The following is a 20,488-nucleotide window of genomic DNA, read 5'->3' as shown; positions in this document are numbered from 1 at the left end:
TAGCAAAGAAAAGGCTTTTCAGCAATGAGGTGGGCCGTGATTTGCCTTTCCCTGAACCACAATATGAGGTATCATTTGGCAAATGGATTCAGGACTGCAAGGAACCTCTCAAACCATTTTCACAGGTGCATGAGTGGTGGTGCGTGACTGTTGCCTGTTGGAGGGCCCTGAATGGTGTAGGATATATGACTGACCTATTTGCTGGTAGTTTTAGCATCTGGCTGGGATTAGTTGTTCAGCCAACTGATACCCAATTCCTTCTTATAATGCTATGTCTTTAAGCAACAGTTAGATGATTGGATGCTGAGGAGCATTTTGGAGTCCAGCCTTGCAAATACAGCTTGTTAATTGAAGCTACGCTCGCTGTCAAGGCTGCCTTTTTAAGTTCTGCTGTCTGTCCTCCTAATGATATTCCAGTCTCTCTGGCTTCTCATTGACTGCAGATGAAGCGTTGACTGCAGTCTGCCTCTGATCCTCACTTTGTTAGACGGGGACTGTGGTTCGTCTGCCAAGCAGCGGCTGCTGGCACGCACATTTGTCACCTGTAGCCACTCCTCTTGCTGTGATGGGCTCTTTCCTCATCGCACCGAGAGTTTTGCTAATTGGAAGTGAGCATTGAAGGGGACGCGTTTATTGTTTGGTGTCACGAGTAAGCTCTTTGCCTGAGTGTGTGTTTCAAGCAGCTGCATGAGGTTCAACAGCTTTGTCTGTCATGATCAGACAGATCTCTAGATAATCTAGCAAATCTCTTGATTATGAGGGTGGAAAATAATATGCTTTGATTTACAGATGTTGCCGCACAAAAAGTGCCTCTGTGAATTCTCTGAATGGCAGTATCTGGGTGTGTTCGGCATCCTCAATTTCTGAGTACCTCCATTTTCTGAACATATCCTGAACTTCTGCATAGTTTTCTGGACAGAATATGCACTTGCTTGCACATACAACATGGACAGCTGTTTTACAGACAAGCAAATTATTAATAATTTTTCAGTAGCATTTTAAGCCAAGTTAAGGGATTCATTGGGTCAGGAGTCCTTGAAGTTTACGGTAAAAAAGACAAGGGATGATAGAGGCTGTTGCCCTATGTCTGATTTTATAGGCAGGGTTGAAAAAGGGAAGGGGAGGAAGCATATTTTGAATTAAATCCTCTAAACACCTTTTCTTTCTCTCCCTTAGGAAGTTGTAGACAAACTTGAAACCATTTTCCAGGGTGTGTACCTCTATGAGTGGTGGAAGGGGGAAAGAGATGCAGCAGGCATGTGTATCTCACATCTGCAGCTCGTGGTGGTTGTTTTGGTGAGGGTGCACCAGCAGCCAGGAGCATTGCAGGTATTTGTGAAGGGTGTTGAAGTATTTTCTCCTTTTGGGCACATACGCTCTCTTGGTTATAAAATGACTGACAGATATGCAGAAGATTAGGACATATTTTCACAACCCCTTGAAGTTGTGGTAAGCTGGAAAAAAAGAGGTCCTGTGGTCTCTCTCTCCTGGCTGTGTGGTAGACCAGTTTGGGAAGTGATCGGATTGAATCTAAGCTTTCCTCTTGTTTGCGAGGTTAGTTGTAACCTCAGTCTGCTGGGCAGCCGCACTGTGCTTTTGCTGGGACAAGGAAGAAGAGAGATGATGGGAGAGTAGAAATAGTCTGGTTTTGGTTTGAAGAACTAACAAATTTATTGTGTTAGCTTCTCTGCTAGTTAAGGTGAGGGCAGCATTCAAGTGGAAGACATTTAGGTTGGGACTCTTGTGTACTGATATAGTTGTCTACAAAGTTGTTTCTTTTTTTCTGAGGTCTGCTTTATAGTTGGCAGAGAAAAAGAACCATTCCTGTAGCACAGTTCATCTTGTCCGAAGTAGACACCTTGAACCAATCAAGTTTTATGTGCCCCAGAAGTGCCTGCTTCTTTTGCTAGCTGTGGAGAGCACCAGACCAGCTAGTTTAGGCATAATGGTAATTGGTTGTGGCCAACTGTGACACCTTATTGAATGAGAAGTGGCTTATGCAAGGGTAGTTTTGGAGACTGTACAAGCTCCTCGTAGTTGCAACTTCCTCCTTTTCAGAAGAAGGAAGAGCCGATGTGGTTGCTGGATCTGATTATACCACGTGGTAGCGGGTTTGAGGTTTGAAGCATGTTTCTGGCCATTTTAGTGAGAGTCATTGTGTGATGGTTCAAATATCAATGAAGAAAGTTGAAGGGCTTTGTTTCACTCTCCTAACCCTGGAAAGATTGGCCAGTTTGTCAGCTGTGATCCAACCACAAAGCAAAGGTCCAGCTAGGTGGGGTGATATCCTGGTAGCAAGCTTGAAGCAGGACTTAACTGCATTCACAAAGGGAGGAACGAGATAGCATAAAGGGTCTTTTCCCACTGATTTTTGTATCTCTGGTCAGATGTGCATTGGTGGAGGAAATCACACTGAAAACGACCACAGAGCTTTTTGTTTTAACTCTCTAACTTGAGCCTAGATCATACAAAGCAAGCCCTCTGAGCCCATGAAGGGGGTTTTGTGGAGGAATAAAGCTTATTGTCAGCTGCGGTGTTCAGACCCTTGGGAAATTGTGACTATTGTCTGGGCTATTATTGCTTAATAAAAGCTTTGCATTTCCTCATTCAGTGTCTTGAAAATCTGGTTCTGTGCTTTTAAAAATAACTCAGCATGAGCCACAATTGGGAGCATTCACAGAGGAAATTCTTCAGCCATTTAAAACAAAGTGAAGGGAGGGAAAAAATCATTCCTTAAAGTGCTTTTACTTGTCCGTGAAGAGTGTGTCCAAGCCGCCGTGCTTCTGCTGTCTGGAGGAAGCACAGTGGGGTGAGAGCCCGGTTCTGTTCCCGCTAAAGGTTTGTTTGCCTGCAACCTTCAAGGATTTTGGGCCCAGCACTATCCTAGCTGGAGAACCAGTACTGGGACAGACACACTGAATGTATCCTCTTGGGATGGAGGTGATGATCCTCTCGTGGATGAATATCTCTGGGCAGGTGGGTGGATTAGCATTCACTGATGGGGTTGATGTATTTTGTGCTTGATGGAAAAGGGAGGAAAGTGTTTGCCTTTCTGTTTGTAAGGGAGGCTGCTCCAGAAAGGGTAACTTTAGGGAAACTGAAACTCGGTCACGCACTGAAGGATGTGCAGTATTTAGGGCACCTGCTACTGCAGGCTCAGCGCTGGCTTTGGGGTGCTGCCTCAGTGCAGAAACTGCTGCAGGCTATGACAGGGGTCACTAGTGGGGGGGAATGGAGCCAGCACTTGAAATGGAGCCAGCACATATTGCAGCTAGCTAGCCTTACTGCTGTTGGGGTGCTGGGCAGGGGAGTTTTGGGTTTTTTTGAACCAGCCAGCGCTGGGGTGGGGAAAGGGGGTAGAGGAGGGGTTGCTATGGGCTCTGCAGCATGTATCAGCCCTGAAGCTGGCTTATCTGTGGTTTTTGTTTGTCCCGACTTCTGCTGTGAGGTCGTAGCCCTACACAGAAGTCCCTGAACTATTTTGCAAATGCAGTTTTGGAGGCTTATTTCTTTCTGTATGTGTGTTCTTGGGTTTATTTTCCTTCTGTGTGGAATTAATTATATTGCTTGTTTCTTATGTTCTGGCTTTGACTATGAGGAGGAATGTATTCAGGTTCTTTTGTGTTGTGGTGTGTTGGTTTTTTTTTTCCTTCTACAGCAAGCAGTGCAGTTTCTGCTGTTAAAATATTCTGGACAGCAGTTGCTGCCCACGTACGGCACAGAAATGTGTGTTTAGTGGTTGCAAGGCATGCTTGCTCTGGGTGTGCCTTGTTTTGTTCAGTGCAAATGTCTACCTATATGATTGGCCACAATTTATCATTGCCATTAAGCTAGGGAGATATCATTTATATTAGTAATTTGTGCTTTGTGCAGGCCAGAATTACATACACTGACTCTTGATTTTGAAGTAAGTTTTCTCTTGGAGCTGCGTGTTTCTTGCAGGATAGAGGCCACAGCACAAGGAGGGAGCTGCCTGGGATGACACTGGGCTACAGCAATGTCGTAGAAGACCCTTGGTACGGAAGAGGCTGATGGCTGGGCCATCAGCTCAGTTTTACCACTGAGATAAGAAATGAATTTAGGCAGAATATGCCTCTTCCGTGCCTCAATTTCTCCACTGGAAAATGAATACAGCATGACTTGCCCTTTTACTGCATTGGACAGCTTGCAGACTCTTCAAACTCTGTGTAATGAAGTTGGAAAACAGACAAATATGAACACTGGAGAACTACCTTATCTGCAAGGTGTGGTGAGACCCTAGCGCGAGAGAGTGGTGAAAAGCCTAGTGTTGGTGTGTTTCCAGGCAAGGGCTGAGATGCCTTACACATGGCATGCTGCGAAGTTCAGCGTTAGTTGGACCTTTTGCCTACAGGCAGCAGTGAGAGCAGTTTCTTTTCCTTCAGAAGAAGAATAGAAAGGATTTGTGAGTGTGTGTCCGTGTTTATTAGGAGCAAGCAGGAGTTATGCTTCCTTTTACTGTCTTCTGTGGTATCTGTGATATGCACAGGCGTGTGCAATGCAAGATAATGGGGACGAGACACAGCCCTGCAGTAGCTAAATCCTGTCACACCTTTGTGTGGATTGGTATTACTTGAAATTTTCTAGGTCATGTGCACCATTAAAATGATTTCCATGCCTGTGTTTGGAGAATCTGCTGTGCCTATTTTTGTTTATATCCATGTGACTGATCCAGGGCCATATGTTAAGAATATAACTGCTTTCTCTTTTTTTTTCTTTTCTTTTTTTTTTTTTCCTTTTTAACCGTTGGTGTCTAAGTATATCTAATAAAAATGCAGACTGGAGCTCTTTAATGAGGCGATAAGTCATTCCTGCCTCTCTTCTTTTTAAGACAAAACCACCTCACACACTAGCTTCTTTTTGTATGGACTTCTGCTTTGCATTTCTACACATTCATCATAGCGTGAAGTCTCTCACAAAAGGCAGTAAGAAAAGACTGCTGAACAGACCATTTTGGCATGCATAAACCTGAACTCTCTTGCAAAAGGAAAACCCTGAGCTTTAGCAGGGGAAGCCACAGGCTGTGTGTGAGTGCATGTGATGTTAGTGTTTTGGGGAAAAATAAAAAATAAAAAAATACAGTGCTGATTAAGTTTAGCATGGTCTTGAATTGTACAGCTAAGAACAGGAGCCATTAGGAAGCAGTTTGCAAGGGGAAATATTTCCAGTTTTGTTCCTTCCCTTTGCAAAGTTGCAAAATTCAAGTGATTGTTGGAAGTTTCTGCCACCCAAAGGAAAATTTCTTTGTATTTCTGGCACCTAACTTCTTGGTTAAGCCAGTGGTCGAGGTTGTGTGCAGCAGCGTGTGAGCGGTGGCTGGGGGGTGTGTGGCATGGCTGGATGCTGATGTACGGATACGCCGTGTCAGATTTTGAACCTTCAGTTCTGGGAGGAAATAACTTTGCTACAGGAACAGCTCTGGTTTGCAAGCACACTGCTGCGCACGCTGCTGCATCAAATGTACCGTGGTTGTGGTTTGACAGCTGAAGTCAGAATACGACTGCTAAATCAGATTACACTTGCACATGGTAGCTGGGTGTGAAATCCCGGGTGGCTGAGTGGCACCGTCACCGACACACCGCTGTGCGGTTGCACAACGTGTTTTCTGAAGCGGCAGAGTCATCTCCCTGAGTTGCCATGCCTGAACGCTCGTTTGCGTCCCAGCGCGGCTGCTCGCCGCTTTTGCCAGGACATCTGTTTGTGGGCTTGTACTGTGAACTGCATTGCTGAAATGTCCGAATTGGGGAAAGGAGAAGATGCACTTGTTTTGGAAGGGCTTCTTCCTCTTTTCGCTGCTCACAGGTTGATCCTATGTGTGGTCGGTGTGGTGACAAGCTCCAAGTTGGGGCCCTAGTCTCCTTTTGCTAGAGAAGACCCACCATGTGGCTATGCACCAAGACTTGCTTCACCAGGCTTACAGAGGAAGAGAAGGAGGAGAAGGGAACCTTAGCAATTCCAAGTTGTGATCCAAGGATTGAAAGCCAGCGTTTTGGTGCATAAAACAATAGATCTGTGAGTAATTGATCAACCATGAAGTATGTCAGAACAGCTGAAAAAGAAGTCGATGAGTTCTCTGAAATGCCGGCCCATGTGAAAAGTTTCTGAGAGAAGGTAGTCAGGGTTGTCTTTTTTAATTTAATGACCTTTTTCGATGGGCAGTCAAACCCTACTAATCAGATTTAGCAAGGCCTTGCATAATAAGAGGTGCTTTATTTACTGGCTGCATATTCACTCGTAGACATTGAGGCACAATGATAAATTATTTAATTATAGATATCCAAAGAAGTGAGCCAGGCGCCTGCTGGGCTGCGTTGTCTCTCTGGCTTCCCAGCTTTACATGTTCTCTCGCTGGCTAATTCACAAAATCCAGCCATTTGCAGAAGTGGTCTCTCGGTTATTAATGTTAATTAGCGAGGTTCTGCTCTATGAATATTCCTGTAGTATGCACTTTCAAAACATACAAAGTGCTAAGCTCTTCACCCGTGTAACGAGCATGTATATAGCTATATTGTTAATTAGCTGGATCCCTCTGAGGACATGTGCCCCTCTTGGGAATGGTAGTTTTGGTGTTTAGCTGCTTGTGGTAGTTAGAACAAGTCCCCTCCGAGCCTCACTTGCAAACTTGTGCCACAGTCAGGTTGTCAGATTTTTGGCCTTTGTTTTAATCATTAGTTTCTCCTCTGTGCATTCTACTTACTAAACAGTGCAGTTTCTAGTATTAAGTTATTTTGAGATTTGCCGTTAGTACCTTGTTCTAATCAGTGCCGACAAAGCGCCTGACTTGATATATGTTCCAGGTAGGGGTCAGGATTTAAGTGTTCTTCAAAAAAGCTTTTATGCTGCAAGAATGGTGCTCCTTGTGCTGACAACAGTTTTATATCTCTACCTCCTAATAACCATCCTGTGATAACACCTTCTTCGTCCGACTTAAACAACTCTATTCCAAGGAGGAATTTCCCTCTGAAAATGTGGAAGTGCTGTTCGTTCTGCCAAGTCCAACGGGGGCTTTATTATTTCTGTGATTTAATATCCTTGCAGATGGGATGCTCCCATTGTGGGTGAAACATCTCTGAGAGATATCCTCTCTCTGTAGCTTGGTAGAAGAATGTTCCCCTCCTTGTTTTAACACCAAGGGCAATAGAATGATAGAAGATGGTACTCTTTTGCTGTATGGGTAAATAATATGACTGTAAATGAGAACCAAGTTATACTTTAATTTTTATATACGTTCAGGATGAAAAAGCAATGTGAGATCAGCAGGTCTTTCCAGAAGAGGAGGGTTGTTCTCAAATATGTATACTTTGTCCCTAGTTTTATGTTTTCAGTATCATCCAGAAAACTCTTGGTTTTGCCATTTGATTATAATTTGCATTTAGATTGGCTGCCTGAAGGGGAGTCGCTTGCAAGGGGAGATGGGGCTATATGGCTCGAGTCTCTTGCAGATCTGGCTGAAAGTAATGGCATTTACATAAAAACCATTAGCTCTGTTATTGATAAACATGAAAGGCATCCATTTCATTTAATTTTCTGATGAGGAGTCTTTAATATAAGCATACAATAGTACTGCAGTAGTAACATTCCTGCCTCCCATCCCTCCTTACTGACCTCTTGTTGTTCTAAGGGCAAGTTTTGTTTGGGATTTTGTTGGTAGGGAGATGTGGAGTTATTTCTATTCCAATTTACTGAAGTAGCCAGTTGTCTTGCTACATCGTAGGGAATTATTTAATGCTCATCTTAAGAGGTGTCTCTAGTAATTGAACGGGGATTTGATGTCTCCCTGAAGCATAATTGGTCTGTGTGTGATGTATACCAACATGTATGTTTAGCAATGGGTTTTTCTTTTGTCCACATCCCAGCACAATTCTATGGGTAATCTTTTGCTTAATCAAAATGGGTTTAAGCAGAAGTTCAGTGGTTCCTTATTAAGGGGATAAAGGGTGTTGAAACAACAAATCTATTAAAGGAACATCTTTGGTGCACGCTAGAACACATCCCATCTAACCCTTCAGGACTGTGTCTTGATAAAGTAGTTTTTGTGGCCAGTGAGGAAAAACCTGTTTCCCTGTGTAATGTTCTTGACCACAGGTGTAATGGTGCATTGGTGATCAGCATGTGTCACTATCTCTGTAGTTAACTGGTTTTGTGTAGCTGTTGCTGCTACTCTCTTATATAAATATCTTGCTTTACTCTTGGGTTGGATCAGGTCTGTCCTTGTTGAGAATGTCCAGAAACAGCTGGTCCCATAGTTGTTTTCAAACATCACAGCATTTGCTTGAGAGACCATGCTGTGAGCTTTGCAAACTCTTCCAGTTCTTGACCTCAGTATTGGGGATATGTGTGGCTGTGTCTTGTTTTTGCATTGCTTAGCTGGCCTACTTCTTGACTTTTTTTTTTAAATTGTTTAACATTTTTTTTTCCTCACTTTGTGTATGTTTACAACTTTTTCCCTCTCTAACAGGCTCCAGACAGATGAGTAGAGAGTTGGGTAAAGGAGAAACAGATTCCAGTTTTCCAGTTGATCACCTTGTACAGTAAGTACCTTAATATTTCAAGAATAAGATTTTCTGTAGTGCCTAACACTGGCTTAATATTGACTTCACTGGGGAGCAGCATTAAGTCTGCATGCTTGGACAATGTTGTCCTAGAAATACAAGCTTCCTTGGCTTAACTTGTGTTTTGGGAGAAGCGTGCTCCAGCTCCTTTTATCTGAAGTGGTAAATTTTATTCATATTCCACTTCCAGGAGCGTGCACGTTTCAGCAGAGCGGAGAACTGATGCAGTTATGTCTTGTACCTGCTCAAGGCTGTAGGAAATCAACACTAAAGGTGTTGCCACATAATTTAGCAATGTGTCATGTGCAGCTTCTTGTGCTGCAGAGCAGAGGAGACTCTAGGGTCAGGAGAGCAAAGGTTCACCTCCTCTATTCCAGCCTTGTTGGAGGTGTTGAACTCAGTGAGGAGGGTGGATGAGGGACCTGCCACGGCACATTTAGGGGTTACTCATAAAGGCATGCTGTGAAATCAGGCAAATGAGGCTTGGCTTGACTTGTGGGCTGGAAAGGGTAAGAAAAGAACTGGAAAGTGTCGCCTAGTTCATGGTAAGGACGGCAGTTTTTTTCTGAAAGTAGAGGAGAAAATCGTTATTTCATGGGGAATTTTTACACATTAAAATATCTTGCATGCATGCTAATGGGCTGTAATAGCGAGGCCGTGCTTTATGAGGTGTCTACAAATATTTTTAAACTTGCTACTGTGAGGGACTTGCTAATAAGTACTGGTTAATTGGAACATCTTGGCCCATCTGTTGCAGTGGCATAGTCAGACTGAAATAGTTAACTGCCTACTGTAGGTGTCTGCAAGCAGGGAAACACTCTACTTCTGGGTGTAAAATGCAGGTGCGGACACAGCAGGTGAGTGTGGGAACTGCATGGACTGACTGAGACCACTGCACAATTAAGTTTATTGTAACAGTCTGCTAGTTTTGGCTGGGATAGAGTTAATTTTCTTTGTAGTAGCTAGTGTGGGGCTATGTTTTGGATTTGTGCTGAAAACAGTGTTGATAATACAGGGATGTTTTTGTTACTGCTGAGCAGTGCTTACACAGAGCCAAGGCCTTTTCTGCTTCTCACCCCACCCCACCAGCGAGAAGGCTGGGGTTGCACAAGAAGTTGAGAGGGGACACAGCCGGAACAGCTGACCCCAGCTGACCCAAGGGATATACCAGACCATATGATGTCATGCTCAGCATATAAAGCTGGGGGAAGAAGGAAGGGGGGACATCTGGAGTGATGGCATTTTTCTTCCCAAGTAACCATTACATGTGATGGACCCCTGCTTTCCTGGAGATGGCTGAACACCTGCCTGCTGATGCGAGGTGGTGGATTAATTCCTTGTTTTGCTTTGCTTGCACACATGGCTTTTGCTTTACCTGTTAAACTGTCTTTTTTCAACCTGTGAGTTTTCTCGCTTTTGCACTTCCAGTTCTCTCCCCCGTCCCGCCATGGGAGCGGCTGTGTGGTGCTTAGTTGCCAGCTGGGGTTAAATCACGACACCAGTATAGCATGGCATGCAGGATGTCCTTGGTTCAGATGTTCTATTCCTACCTACTACAGCATTGATTTAGCTTGTTATACTTCTGGATTCAGAGCAGTCTTTTTACCCTACTTTTGTTATGTGCCAAACACAGTGGGGACTCTCTTCTCAGCTGGTACTGACTGGTTTTACTACTGTAACAATCGCGATGGTGAATAATAAAACTGGAAGTAGCAGAGAGGTCATGTGAAGAACAAATGATGCTGTTATTGACCAACGGTGCCATCGTGCCATGGTCTTAATCGACAGATCTAATCCCAGTATGTGTTCAGAGTCAGATCTGCTGACTTCAGTAGCTAAAATAAGTCAATACCATTGAATTCTCTTTCTCCTTGCATATCTTAAGTAGAACATAGTAAGTTGCAGTCTGACAGCTGTACAATCCACTGAAGGCCAGAGGGCTGCATAGGCTTCCCTGAGGGCATAATTTGGCCTGCAGAACATTTATTATGGCTGGTGTCGTGTGTAGCAGGCTCAGCATTGACCTTCAGAAGCTGTTATGCATTTGTGGACCTGATGGCTAGAGGAATGAATAGAGGAGACAAGGATTTCAGGTTTGGAGTCCTTTTGTAGGGCAGAAGACTGTGATTAAAGCAAGAAGACTGCGTGTATGAGTTTAGGTCAGTAGGAGATAGCTGAGCGAAGGGCTGTTCTTGGCAGAGAGCTGGAACAGAAGAGATGCTAGAAACACAGTCTGTTTATGATTGCCATGGAACAGAATGGGAAAATAACCTGTTTCAAGGGAGTCCTTAATTCATTCTTATGCAAGACTGTTTCGGTGGCACTAAATATCTAAATAACTGGGCTGTGTCTGGAATATAAAAATATTTTCAGGAGACTCATCTTCAAGCATCACCTGAGACTTCCTGGCTTGGTAGCAAAGCTAAGTATTGTGGGAGGTTTTATTGTGGGTCCCTTCCTATGAGGATGTGGCATCATCTGTATGAATGTGAGCATAGGTCTGATGCTTCCTGTGCAAGCACTGGGCTTAGCTGTGTACGTGCTTGTGTGGTCTTGGCTCACAACTCCAATTAAGAAGGCTAAGCAAGAGCAGTAACTTCGGTATCGCAAGGAGGATTTGTGCTGCCCGTACCTCCTGCCTATGGTCCTCCTGAGGCATGCTGGGCAGCGAGGGACATGAATTCCTGCTTCTTACTGCTGTTCTTCTCAGAAACTGCTATAGACTCTTGCCTGCTTCATTAAAAACTCAGAACATGGCAAACAAACATGTAAGCTGTGGGAGGCCAGAGGTCTGTCCTGTCTCCAGCAGTGGACGGTAGAAATGGCCTTCATCTAGCATCAATTTATTTAGCTCTTATTTGAACCCATATGTGCTTTTGGTCTCTGTCCCACATGCTTCAAAGTTTAACTATGGCTTTGTGTGATGAACCACCTCCTTTTGGTAACTGAACCTGCTGCCAACAAGTTTGCTGTAATAAGCTCCTGTTTAGGGAATTGCTGTTTGCATGTTTGCCAGTTCCATGCTGGCTTGGGTTCTGTAGATCCCTACCTACCATGTCCCCTGTCAGAGGTCTCTTTTCCAGACTAAAATGTCCTAATTAATTTGACTGTCCTTACAGAAGGTGCTCCATGTCTTTGACCATCTTCACTACTCTTCTGTCCTCTTTTGTATTGAGTGTAACTTTTGGTCATGGTTCACATCTGTTTTTTTTTCTCCTCTCGAATGTTCTTACAGTCCTACTTATTAGAAGCTTGAAACAACCATTAGGTTTCTGAGGGCCTGTCCTTTTGCTTCAGTTCTCTGTATTTATAAGCCTGGTAAAGAAACTAGGAATTTTGTATGTCCCACATAATAATAAGCCATAGACTTATTTTTTTTCTAAAAAGTTTATGTGTCTAATCTAAAGACTCTATCAGAAAAGCTATGAATAAACCTGATACATTCCAGTGCACTGAGTCACTAGAACAATATAGTATTTACCAAGGAGCCCTGGCAGACATTGTGTGGCTTTGTGCTAAAGCTGTCAACCAGGATATGAGATGTATCTTTGTATCCTGCAGCAATTTTGTGAAACTAAATGGCTGCTGGTGTGTACTGCATCTTCTAAATGGGGACAAAGAACACTCTGGATGTTAAACCTTCTCCCTCTCTCCGTTGGTTAAGAGGGGAAATTATATCAAAAGAGAGAATTAGTCTTATTTAGATAAATATAAATCAGTGTCATCAAACAGGTACTGGTTCTGCAAGGGAAAGGCATGCCCCTCCATCCCCTGTGCTTTGCTTAAGTGGTATTTATTTTATTAGTGCTGTGGCTTCCAAAAAGTAGAACGGGAATACGTGATTAAAATCTTAACATCCAGGGTTGTAGTCACAGGTCTGCAGTGATGGTCTGCAGACTGACATGCCTGCGGCTGTGACATATCTGTGGTTTTATTTATCTGCCCTGACACATATCCATGGCTTTTGTGCTGCCCTAAGGTGAATCACTGCTCCCACAAGGGTGGTTAAAGTTCTGCCCTGTGGGCAGCCTGGGAAACCTGGGTCTCAGTTCAGCTAAGGAACAGTTAGGTGTTTTCCTCAGCACTGAGTCAGAGCTCCATGGATCACCCAGAGCAATTTCTCCCTGTGTTGAGGCTTGTCTTCTGAGTCCTGCGGTATCCTCCCCCATGTGTCCCAGCTTCATGGCTATTCTTGTGACTGAGCTTTTTTTCCTCCTTCCTTTCTGCCACCTTCCCCAGTGCTTCCTTCCTGCTTTTAAAATCAAAGAACCCACACAGTGATTTGGGCCTGTCTGTGCTTCGCTGGTGGCTTTTGTTCTGTTCAAAGAAGCCAAAGGACCTGGCTTCTGTATGCCTCAGCCAACCCCTTGTTTCAAGGGGCCCGTGCTGATCACCCTTAGGGTATGGTGACCATTTCTGCTATACCAGTACCATGCCAAAAGCCCTGCAACGCTTCTGCACCAGTCTGTGGTATCACAGTACTGTAAATTAGACCTACAGGTGTGTGCAGATGAAGTCCTCATAGCAGTTCTCCTGAAGCAGCAGGTATTTCTGCTGTGTCCAGGAAAGTATGTCAACAAATGTACTCTCATTTCATTGCAAAGAGTTGTCCAGACACTGGTAGTAAAACACCAGCTCCCTAAAGCCTCACCTGGCCTGCCAAGATGTGCCACCCTGGGCACACTGAGCTGCTTCACACAGCCTTACAGTCCTGAATCCAAGCTGCAGTGTCCTCCCTGTACAGGGGACACATATGGCGCAAGGAGGAGGAGAGAGGGAGAAAAATACATCCAGAAACCATAGGTTGATCTGGGGTCTATCACTACCCAGGATGTCTTAGCCCCTGCTTGTCAAAGTGAAGGACTGTTGGCAGGAGGCTTTTTCATTCTTTCCGTGCCTTCTTCATATATATATTTATGGTTCTTTCTCATTGTTTTTTTTACATGTGCTTATGCGAAGTTGCATGCAGCTAGCTTGCCAGCCCACAGACAGCCTGCTGTAACAATTTAAGATGTAGTTTAGTAAGATAGTAAATTGAGAGTAATTTTTAATCTGGTTGGGATAAGAACAGCCAAATTGCTGTTTTTCTTGTTGCTTTCAGCATTATTTTTGGCTGGGCAGTCCTTAGAGGGTGTAAATGTGCCAGACATCGATCCCTCTGAAAGAGGGATCACCTCTTCCTGGACAGTACTGGAACACTGCATCTATTTTATTTTTTTTAGTACATTGACTGAATAATATAGCCAGTGTGGAAAGGGCTTGTAAAATGGTGAGTTATGTGTTGGACTTTTGCTCTGCCCAGGAAAATCTGTCGTGATGGAGAGACTCCATGTAGGGGAAACCTCATGTGTTAGCTTGGAGCAAGGGAAGGTTTTGAGACCTTGCTGGGATCCCTGCTGTGATCCAGTGATGCTAGGGAAGTGGTATGCTATAAATGGGGAGCTCCAAGACGCCAACTAGCGCCATCACCCAGGGGACTTTTTAATTTAATATAGCCATTGAAATTGAGACTTGAGGCTGCGTGGGACAATGCTGTAATGATAGAGCTGTAACAGGCTGCCTTTGTGGCAGAATTACAAAGCCGGCAGTATGTGCTGAAGTGCTCCTGCTTGCTAAGCCTGAATATCAGTTCGGGTTCTGTTCTCTTCCCTTCCCCTCCAGGAACTGGTTCATATTTAGGTAGAATAAGTCACTGTTTGTGTGTTTATTTCTTTTCTGCTTACAGTTCTTCTTGAATCACACGGTGGGTTAGAGGAAGAGAGCTCAAGTGAGGCTAAAACCATCAGGTTGCATGCAAGATCCTCCACAATGTGTTAATGCAGGTCTACAACTCTCTATCTTACTTATTCTCTTGGTGTTGCTATTTTTTAAATAACAAAGCGCAGCTATCCCCTGTTGGACTGTGGCATTAGCTCCCCTGCTGCTCTTCTCCAGGCTGTTTCTTGGGCTCACTCCTGAACTGCTCCTGGGAGGGTATCTAAGCAGATTCCCTAGCTATGTTTTTTACACTGTCTCTGCTACAGGGACAAGGCTCTAGACCAATTTCTTTCTGCTCCTCTGTCTTGTGTCCCCATCCAAAAAGGAGGGGTGAGAATCTGACCATTCCTGTTCAGAAATGTCATGTAAGACTTCCTTTTGAAGCAGGGATAAACATTTATTGACACATTTGAAGCAGCAGAGATAAATAAGCAGAGAGTTACTGAACTTGTAGCTGCAATTTTTATGTTGAGGTAGAGGATCATCAAGCTTTTCACGTGTGTGCTGTGAGGGACTATTTTCTGCCAGCCTTTTCTTCATGCTTATCCACAAGCATGGTTTGTGAGGACCTGTCACTGAACATGTGCTCTCTGCTCTAGATATCACAGGGGCTGATCAGAAGCCATGTACCCTAGAGGCCAGGTGGCCTGCTGGGCCAGTTTCCTAGAGCTATTTACAGAATGGGGTGGAAATAGAGCTGGATTATGCCAGCCTGGAGAACTGTGGGATGACATGGGATCTTCTCTGCAAGACAAAGAATTTCTTGGCTCTAACCTCTCTCCTGGCCAGGCAAGTAAGTCCGAATTCAAATTACATCTGTATTTGCCAAAAGGATGTTGCGTGTGGATGATAGATCAGCTTGGAAGCTGGATGGGGGGCCCAGGAGTTGAGCCTGCGATGGATGTCTCCTTGTAGTCAGACGAGCCTCACTGAATCTGGCCTGATGGTTCCTTTGCTCTCCTCTGCTCTGGTTTCTTCCATCGAGCACCCAGGTACTGTAGCAGTGATGTGTGATGGTTCAGGAGGCGCTTCCGCTCCTGAGGAGCGTGTCTGTGCCAGCCAGGGGTATGAGGGCTCCATGTTGCGGGAAACGTCAGCTTCTGGATATTGTAAAGCAGAGGCCTTGACCATTTGTGCTCATTAAAAGATTTTCTTGTAAGAATGGGGTCAGTAACCCTGGGGACTGGCCAGATATTGGTTTGATTTAAGAACTTCTGGCTTCCCTCGATTTCTTGTGAGTGAAGTATCATTCATTTATCCAAAAAGCAGGTACTGAGTAATTTCAGTATATATGAACTTTGGCACCTAGGAAGGGAATGGTGTGGGAGACAAGAAACTGCAAGGTAGAAAGCCTGAGAACCACTTAAAACTTGCTTGTGATATGAAAATGTTGCAGTAATTATTTACTATTATAAAGCTGTTTCAAAGTGGTTAAAAAAGTGTTGAAGGAACTCTCCAGGAGGTTTGCATGACTGGGAAGTAGGGAACAATGTGTGCCAGTAGCACTAACTTGCTTCTGTGAGTAACATCTATAGATGGCTGAACATAAATACTTTCTGGATAGCCTCAGACTTGATAAAAGATTGACTAGTGAAATTTCAGTTTTGATAAAAGTGCATTAGCTCACATTGTCAGATGAAGTTTTTTTCTACACCGAAGGTTCACGTGGTAGTTTGGAGAGAGGCTCCTGGGAACAATTGTGGGAAGCACAAGTGAAATCCTCCTTGCTTTTGTGTAAGCAAGGAAGTTTCCAGTGCAACTTGATCACAGAAGGCCCTGATATGAAAAGGATTTACTTTGTGGAATTGTTCTGTCATCACTCAGCAGGATAATTGACTTCTGATTAGGAAGAAAATATAGCTGAATGTTTGTGTTTGAGGTTATAAAGTCCTCTTCAAAAGGCAGAGCTCTTACTTAAACAGTGACTGCTCTGGCAAGAACAGGATGCTTGTGACTCCATTATGCCGGTATTGATGTAACAGCTGTTGTTTAAACAACTTGTTTCTCCCTCCTTCCTCCTCCTGTTGCAAATCAAAGGAAGAGTGGGAATCAATGTTGTTATTTTTCAAAAAATAATAACAAGGTTATTAACTTTTCCACTTCTGGAAATGTTTTTGTCATGTGCTTTCTGTACTCAGTGAGTCTCAGACCTGCTGCTCTCTGGGTGTTTAGCTGGAGATACTGGTGCCTGGGGGATACTTATTTCTTGCAGACCTTTCTTCTGTTACCATGTCCAAAGTGACCCACGAGCTAAAAGCAAGCCAGGATTTGTACCTCCTGCAGGCAGCAGAAAGGCTAATGTGGAAGTCATGGGCATCTCACTGTGAAGAAGACGCTTAAAATTTTAGAAGAGATCTTGGTCCAGAGTGGTGAGCAAGGGGTGCAGCTTACCTTGCCGGGAAGACTCCTGGGCAGAACAGGTTTCCCTTCTGCCTCTATGAGCAAGCTTCAGCCTGGACCTGTGTTAGACAACACTACAGAAAAACTTATCCGGAGACTTGAATCTCTGTTAGTAATCTATGAAGAGTCAGATTATTGTTTTGCATATTATTATTTACACTGTTGAAAAGAGAACGGGAAGATTTTGAAAGCTGGTGCTAAGTTGGTCTGGATCTGGAACGACTTCAGAGGCATTTCACAGTGCCTCAGTCCTTTGTGCAAGAGTCTGGTGGCAGCTGCTGCTCTGGGCAGAGTAGATCTTATGGGTTATATTGCAGGTCTAATAAGGCAGTTCCTATGAAAGCACTTTCAGAAGAGAGAGTTAAGTTGGGAGCGGTGGAAGGTGAATGTATTGCTGCACTGAAACTGCCCTTAAGGAGAAAGGAGGATGCACTTCTTCCCTTTCCCCTCCCGCCTTCTATGTGGGGCCGCCTGGATCCTCTGCTTCATCCTGCTGATCCAGCTGCTGCCTTTCCCTGTGGACAGATTTCGTGTCCTTTTAATTCTGTCTAGAGTGCTCACCGTGAGGCAACACAGAGCTGATGCCTTTGAGGAGGAAAGCAAGCCTTCATTAGGTCTCTAGGGAGCTAATTTATACTGATACTCTTGCGTTCACTAGTAATGTGTGTTTGTTTCTATATGCTTTTGCCTCTGAGATCTTATTGTAAGAGTGAAATGAAGTTTCAGTTTGCTGCTGTCTGCAGGACTGTAACTGCACAGGTCATAGTTTCAGATCCTTAGCAGGAAGGGCGGGAGAATTGACAAAATATTTGGGCTGAAATTGGATGTTTTAGCCTTCTGGTCAGAGTTGGGTTTTGTTGTTCTCTCTCAGCAACTTGTGGATTCTTTCAACCTTTAACCTTTAGACTAAAGCATGTTTCAATACTTATTATTAGTTTATTTTATCAGTGATACTAGCAGAAGATTAGAAGGTGTGTGGGAGGAGTGATCTCATCCTTGCCAGCCCTGATAGGAGATACCACTGGTGTATTACTGTCTGATGTTGGATTTTATTTCAATACAGTAAAAAAATCTTAAAGTAAAATGTATGTTATAGCTATGCTTTTTTCAAGCCATGATTAGAAAGAAAAAAAAATTGGGACAGAAATTGGCTACTTGCTATTGAACATTGAGCTTTCCCTAATAGCCAAAATTGAAAGTTTTATACGTCTGCCTTGAACACAGTTCACTCTCTCCAGAAATTACTTAAAATGGAGCGCAGCCTGAATGGGAAAGCTTTTAAAAAGTCTGTTGGAAACCCCAAATCAGCAGGGATTAGGTAGCAATATCAACAGGAGAAAACAATTGTGTCTTCTGCCTGCACAGCCTGGAGGTTGTTTTCAGAGAGGTTCTCCCTTTTCTGGAGAAGGTGGAAATGCAGAGTGACTTAGAAGTGAGTTGTGAAACCTGGTGCCATTGCTGGGTCTCCTAATGGTTTTTCTTGCTCAAATGAAGGTCCTGAGTTTTGTTTTCCTTCTTTTCATTTTATTCAAAGTGTTCCCATTAGATCATGTGTGTGAAAGGGTACTGGATACTGTCTGAGGTAGATAATAAGGGAGTAAGCCAAGAGCAGCATAATTTGTAACATGTGAAGTGATTCTCTTCAGAGCATTAATGAGTGGTGACCCAGGCACAGGTAAATTGTCTGTAGGTTTTTTCCTCTTTCCTCTTAAACCTATGATCATTTCCCTCCCTGGGCAACCTGTCCTTCACCACCGTTAGCTTTGTCTCAGTTTTTGTCTGCATTCAAAAGTTGAACCACTTTATCCTCAATTGATGTGTGCTCCTGTAGGGTGGAGAGCGCTGTGGTGATTTAAAAGCATTTATAATAGAATGGCTCATTCTTGCATTGGGAGAGGAATAATGGGCATGAGATACAGCTTTATAGTTATAAAGCTATCTAAATTTAGAGTGTGGTTGTGCATCGTAGCTGAACTAATATAATGTCAAGCTGGTGCTGCAAGGAAAGGTTTTGCTCCCAGAGTTGTGCTCCCACTGATCTTGTGCTGACATGTATCTGATTCCTTCCTTCTCAGTACAGATAGTTTCCTTCCAGCTTAAGTCCCTGAATCAGCTCACTGTAGATCCAGGCTTGGAAGCTGGGGAAGAGATCTCTCTTTTCAACAGCAACAGGCCATTAGATCAGCTGAGCGACAGTGCGGAACCACGTCCTAAGTGAAGTCTCTTGTGCCAGTAGTGCATGTCGGTATTTGAAAGGTATTTGCAGTTGTTCTGCTTTCTCCCCTGTGATAAGTGATGTGTGGGACAACGGTTGTAAAAGCAGTGCTTTCATATTACTTTGTTATCCTGAGTTAAGTTACTTCTCCTGGAAATAGCTGCATTTGCTTACAGCCACCAAAATAAGTGCAGAGAATTATGGGCAGATCATTTATATGGCATATGCTCTGTGATGTTCTGTGTGTTATGACCAACTTTAAAAGGTAATTAAAAAAAAAAAGTTTTGCTGTTTCTTGCTGGATGTTGTTGGATACTTAATGGAGCTTGTTGGCAGAAGAGTGCTCCCTCCCCAGGGATCTTTCCAGAGTCATTAGACTCAGCGAAGGATGATCTGGAAGAGTGTGCCACATAAGAAACTGCTGCTTCTCTGAAGTGTAGAACATTTGCTGGACATGGGAGCTCAAAAGGGGCCCTGTCCTCAAAAGGCATCCCTGAGCAGCTGCAGGGTGATAACAGAGGTGTGCTTGGGATGCTGAAGGGCAGCAGGAGGGTTACTATCTCTCTCTCTATAAATATGAAATACAGATGATACCATACAGGGGAAAAAAAAATAATCCTTTAACTTAAAGGGCAGTGTTGATCCCCCGAAGGAAAATGATATTATAACGCCACAAATAAGCAGCAACTGAGAGTTAGAAGAAGGCTTTTAGTCATGAGATATGTAGCTTTAAAACAGTAGTTTGGGTGGAAAAAAGGGGGCTGAGTTCAACAGCCAGTTGGCTCTTTCGAAAATATTTTGATGCTTTTCAGAGAGGTCTTTGAGTTGGTGACTGCAGCAGGCTGTACTTGATGTAGGAGGCCCTGAGCTGTCCCATGCTTATTTATACTCACTGTGAAGATTCAAGGCTACCGAGTAATGCTTGCTTTGTGTGCTAGGTGTGTGTGCGCATGGTGTTTCCCTCCCTTGAGGGCAGGAGCAGGTGAGCACAGGTGGGGCGTTGGTGATCTGTAGAAAGTCATGACGGCAGCCTGCAAGGTGGCCTCTGCAAAATGTTTCACCTGCAGAGGGATGTGGGGCGAAGATTTGCTGCTCTTTTGCTCGGTTGGGTCTTTCTTCTGAAAAGCATGTACTTTCAAGAAGGATTTTAATGCAATATCCAGTTGTTAATGTGATAGTATTTTTAATGCTGTATTTTGAGGGAGAAGCCTTTGCTGAACGTAACCTTGGGCAAAGTTTGGAAGAAACAAACAAAAAAAGCAAAATGGGAAGCGATAAAGAGTTGGCAGTCATACAGCTATGGATTTGCGTGGGAAGGCCAAAAATGTGCTCTGTCTTTTATCGTAAAGAATGAAATAACAAGGCCTGGCCCCTGCCCCTTGCCTACACAGGCAGAAGCGTACCCCCTCCTAGCTCCAGTCCTCCTCCAGGCTTGAGTGCTGAGCCTCAAACCTTACCTTGAAGTTTAGAAGAGGAGAGCTGCTCAGATGGCAAAGCGCCCCGTGCATTGACGCGTTGGTGTATGGCTGTGAATTCGGGGGCCTCT

The 20,488-nt window shown here is 43.9% G+C and overlaps 1 protein-coding gene across 6 annotated transcripts in view; it reads left to right on the top strand.

Annotated features, from left to right (window-relative positions):
* The first annotated feature begins 4,022 nt into the window (after positions 1–4,022).
* The window catches only part of EXTL3 (exostosin-like glycosyltransferase 3), a 113,586-nt gene continuing 97,120 nt past the window's right edge, over positions 4,023–20,488 (top strand). For all 6 annotated transcript variants that reach the window (XR_775367.1, XR_775364.1, XR_775368.1 and 3 more), the window contains exons 1-2: positions 4,023–4,244; positions 8,477–8,549. The gene's annotated coding sequence lies outside the window, so the exon portion shown is untranslated. The remainder of the gene's footprint in view (positions 4,245–8,476; positions 8,550–20,488) is intronic.

This window comes from Haliaeetus leucocephalus, unplaced genomic scaffold, assembly GCF_000737465.1.
Source record: "Haliaeetus leucocephalus isolate CR32 unplaced genomic scaffold, Haliaeetus_leucocephalus-4.0 Scaffold871, whole genome shotgun sequence".
In the NCBI taxonomy this organism is placed as follows: domain Eukaryota; kingdom Metazoa; phylum Chordata; class Aves; order Accipitriformes; family Accipitridae; genus Haliaeetus; species Haliaeetus leucocephalus.
This window is presented reverse-complemented; position numbering and strand designations above follow the sequence as displayed.